At 38.5% G+C, this 5,110-nt stretch overlaps 1 pseudogene; it reads right to left on the reverse strand.

Moving 5' to 3' along the window:
- Positions 1–2,175: 2,175 nt before the first annotated feature.
- LOC149198395 (putative pentatricopeptide repeat-containing protein At3g23330 pseudogene) lies at positions 2,176–4,898 on the reverse strand (annotated as a pseudogene).
- Between the last annotated feature and the right edge of the window lie 212 nt (positions 4,899–5,110).

Here is a 5,110-nt window from a genome sequence, read left to right on the forward strand (position 1 = left end):
CTGCAGTTTACAAGTGAGGTGAAAGTAATGATAAGAACAGTGATGGGAAAGCTTTAAATGCTGAAGACGTGCAAAAAGTATACCACCTTACGTGAACTGGCTCTTCAATAAACACGAAACAATATTTCATTAACAACTAGAAACTACATTATTAATGAGCATTAAAGCGCATAACCAGTTCATCTTATGGAAACAGCTTTTTCCTTGAATACTGAGCCCGAAAAATCTGCGATGAAGCGATTTTTCGATTTGCTTTGCAATATCGCAGATCATTGCATCGCATAATCGCAAGATCGCATTAGCGCTTTATCACAATTTCGTAGTATTGCATGGTCGCAACATCGTATAATCGCAATATAGTATGGTTGCAATATCGCATGGTCGCAACATCACATAATGATAATAAATGCATGTTTTGTGTCAAGCAGTTCCTTGCGAGGTGCGATTTTGCGATATGCGCTATCGCATATCGCCATTTTCTACGGTTTTTTAATAATTGATCTTCTAAGAACTATGATGTGATATATGTTTAACCTTATGAAATTTCGCATCGCATTCTCGCGATTTTAGAATTTAGCTTGTAAGTAGGCATGCTGTTATCTTTTCTACGATGTGATATCCTTTAAGGAGTGATTTTTTCTTCCCTCATCACAAAACTTAAGTTTTTAAGATTTCGCAAAGGTCTTTTCTTAAGTTTACGATGGTAAGTTTTATTGAAAAGGAAATACAATCACTAATTGATGTTTTGAATTTTTTGACTAAGGGTCCCCATTTATTTAGTATTAGTCACAACACTAAATAAAAAGGGGGGTTGTTGGTGGCCACAACAGGAGGTTGGTGTCCCTTCCTAATTGCAACAATTTTTCTAACCATAATGTTCTCTTGGAACTATGGAAGGCAGAAAAGTATAAATATTTAGCACGGAGAAAACTCAGCATAGAAGGTTTGAATGGATTACTTGCCAGGGTGAATTCACGTGTACCAGGAATTTGTTTCTTCTGCAGTGACCTTATTTCTGGCTTACCACCAATTATTGAGAATTATGTAAAGAATGTGGGGTCTCTACATGAAGTTCTTGTCATTGTCACCATAATAAGGGTTCTAGTAAAGACAATGCTTTTGTCAGAGAGATTTATGGTTGGAAAACTAGAGCCAAAGGGTGTATATAAATGCATAGCCCAATATGAGTACCAGTCTATGTTCCCACCAACACACAATGTTGCATCTCCATCACTCTAGAATAGAAACTTGACGATATTCCCACCAACACGCAATGCTGCATCTCCATCACTCTAGAATAGAAACTTGACATCTGGAATTGCAGAAAAATGATATCAATTGGAAGGCCTAGCTGCAAAGCATTTCTGGAGTGAGTAAATAAATTTCAACAAAATACATCTAGCAGTGGGAAACATTCTAGGGTACTTGATGTTTTACTAGCTTAAAATTATAATTAAATTAAATCAAAACTTTATTCTGAAATAATATAAAATTAGTATAAACCTGACTTACAATGATGGGGGCTTACATAAACAATGTCGTGTAGTTCCAAAGTTGGGATTCCTCAATGTTTGACATTAATCAACATGCCATTTGTTCCTTTCCATTCAAAAGTTCAGGTTGGTTTCCTGATCAAGAAAGATCGACTGCATCCCTCCTTCTGAGAAACTCAATAATGATAAATGACCAAATTAGCACTTCAACATATAAAAAGCAGAATTGTGAAAAAACATATGTTTTGTAATGTTGCTTCTCGCCCATGCTTTTGTTCTCTTTAGAAAGTGATGTTCCTAACATTTCTCCTAAGGGAAATTTTGACAATTTGCCAAACTGGTGCAGCTATAAAGACAACCAAAAATGTTAAAAATGAGTACTATAAAATAAAGTGTCTTATGTGTCATGCAACAAGATCAGAACCGTCTTTTCAATAATCAAGCTTAACATATAAAATTTTAACGCATCCATTCATGCTATCAAAGCAATAAAGAATCTTGTATGAAACTTACTAGAGGTGAGCCTGATCCACATGAAGAAGCTACGAGAAAACTGACATATTCTCAGCATGTTTCTCCTTATTTCTGCGTGTCACAAGAGGCAACTTCTAGACCAATAGAGGATAGTATAGAGAATCATTCAAGCCACTCCAAAATAGTGCTCAAACTTCATCTTGTATTATCAATAATCCTGACAAGAGCACGTTCCATTCCTAAAATGTTGAAAACGTATAACGTCCAACAATCTTAGAAATAAACTTGATAGCACTGTGACTGTCACCACATACACGAAGGCTCTTTATTATTCAAATAGGGGCCCCAGGAGGTGTGCTCATAAGCCCAAATGCAATGGCTAGCTTCTCACTGTGATGGTAGAGAACATGTTCCTTATGTTCATCCTCCATATCATGGAGGACAAAGTTTGTGTTCGGTGCATAACCTGCCTCCTCCATTGGCTCGGCCAATGTATTCAACATTGCATGAACTTCCTCTATTTGTGGGTGTGATCTATCTTCTGACATGAATGCATGTACTCTATTCTTGATCTCAATCCAGCTGAACCCTGGCTTCTTTTTAGCGTCTCTGTCTTTCATCATTTTTCTAACCTTGGCTGCATTATCCCACCTGCCAGCTGCAGAATAGATATTTGAAAGCAACACGTATGTAGAAGTATTTTGTGACTCCAAATCGAAAAGCAATTGTGCGACATGCTTTCCTATTTCTATATTGCCGTGAAATCTGCAAGCACTGAGAAGTGCCACCCAGATACTGACATCAGGTTCAAATGGCATCTTATTGATGAAATCTTCTTCCTCGTCTAGACGACCAGCATGACCAGGAAGGTCGATCATGCAAGCATGATGATCCATTCTTGGTGTGATGTTATGTTCATGCCTCATGGAATGAAAGTAATAATGTCCTCGATCTACTAGACCTGTATGGCTGCAAGCAGAGATAACACCAAGGAAGGTTATGGCATCTGGCCTAATGCCTGTCAGTAGCATTTGCTCAAAAAGTCTCAAGGTTTCCACCCCATCCCCATGCTGAGCATGACCAACAATTATTGCATTCCATGAGACAACATCACGCTCTATCATCTTCGCGAAAACTTTCCGTGCATATTTTATGCCTCCACATTTGGCATACATAGTAACCAGGGCGTTGACCATAGACATGGGTGACTCAAACCCCATATAGAAAATGTGGGCATGGATGTGTCTTCCATGCTCAAGAACTGCTAGGTTGGCACACGCACTAACAATGCTAGCAAAATTTGCCTCATCTGGCTTCTAATCAGTGTGTTTCATTTGACAAAAGAGTTTTAGAGCCTCTTCACTATACCCATGCTGCACATACCCTGCAATCATTACATTGCAGGAGATCATATCTTGTTCAGGCATTTTATCTAACACTTGACGGGCATATTGTAGGCTGCCAGATTTAGCATACATGTCTACAAGATCACTTCCAACGAACATATTTGAGTCAAAAACAGTCTCGATAATGTGGTCGTGAAGTTATTTACCTTCTTCAAAAGCAAGTAAGCTAGAACTTACACTGAGAATTCTTGCATAAGTGAATTGATTCAGTTTCACACCTATCTGTTTCATTTGGAAACTAAGCTTTAAGGCCTCCTGATAATGGTCATTATGTGCATATCTTGCAATAATTGCATTCCATGAGATTAAGTCTCGTTCCTGCATTTTATCAAACACACATAGTGCATCTTATATGGTTTGAGTTTTGGCATACATTGTAACAATAGCATTGCACACGGAAACTTGGGATTGGAATCCACTTCTGATAATATACACATGGACCTATCTTCCAAACCTCAAATCAATGAGAATAGCACATGCATTGATGACACTGACAAATGTAAAATCATTTGGCTTCATACTAGTCTGCTGAATTTGATTAAAAAACCTTGTGGCCACGTCCGCTTGCCCATTTTGGGCATATCCTGCAACCATGGCAGTCCAAGAAACAATATTTCGAATCGGCATTAAATAAAACATTTGGCGTGCACCATCTACTGTCCCACATTTGGCATACATATCAACAAGAGCAGTCCCAACAAATACATTTGACTCAAATCCAGGCTTAACAACCTGTCCATGAATTTTCCTCCCATATCCTAAATCCACCATGCTTGCACATGCACTTACAACGCTGGCTAAGGTGAACTCATTAGGTTTCATGCCCATCCATTGCATCTGGCTATATAAATCCATGGCTTCAACCTAATCACCACATCGAGCATATGCCGCAATCATTGCATTCCAGGAAACTATGCTACGTTCATGCATTTTGTCAAATTGAAATCATGCATTTTCCACATACCCACATTTTGCATAACCTGTAAGAACCGTAATCCATGAATAGACATCTCGTTTAGGCATTGGGTCAAAGACTTGGCATGCATCCTTAATTCTCCCACACTTCACATACATGTCAATCATACAATTCCACAAATAGATTCTTGGCTCAAAGTCGTTTTTAACTATATGGCCATGAACCATCTTGCCCTCTGCTAGGGCTCTGCTATTTCCGCACTCCAGCAGGCGACGAACATAAATATTACCTGAACAAACCTACAATATGTAGAATTCAGAACACCTATGTCATGGCTACTTCCCTGTTCTTCTTTGGGATAATCTTTGAGAGCATAACCAAACTCTCTCCGCTTATTCACCCAATACCAACACTCTATATGAAACACCAATGTATTGAAAATGCTTCTCTGAGTATGATGATGGTGTCTGAGTTGTTTTAAACAGGTGAAATTCTGATAAGATGAATGGCACTGACATCATACTTAGAGAAGCATTTTGAATACATTTGTGTTTCATCTAGAGTGTAGGTACTCGGTACAAGTAAAGTTAGCTTCATGTTCTCACCCATAATTGTCATGCGGAAAGAGTCAATTTTGCGGACAAAACCAACCTCCCTAGAAGCTAAGGCTTTCTAGTGACAAACAAGACAATTAAACACTACCTTTCTCTAAATATGCATTTAGAATACAAGTAAGCAGGTGTTTATAACATACCTTTAGTCCAGCGCTTTGTAGTAGTCCAACCTCGCCGATCCGGATGAGCTCCTCCGTCTCTTCGAAA

Source organism: Pinus tabuliformis, chromosome 2_1 (genome assembly GCF_031772625.1).
Source record: "Pinus tabuliformis cultivar Carrire ecotype Pingquan chromosome 2_1, CPIR1, whole genome shotgun sequence".
Lineage (NCBI taxonomy): Eukaryota > Viridiplantae > Streptophyta > Pinopsida > Pinales > Pinaceae > Pinus > Pinus tabuliformis.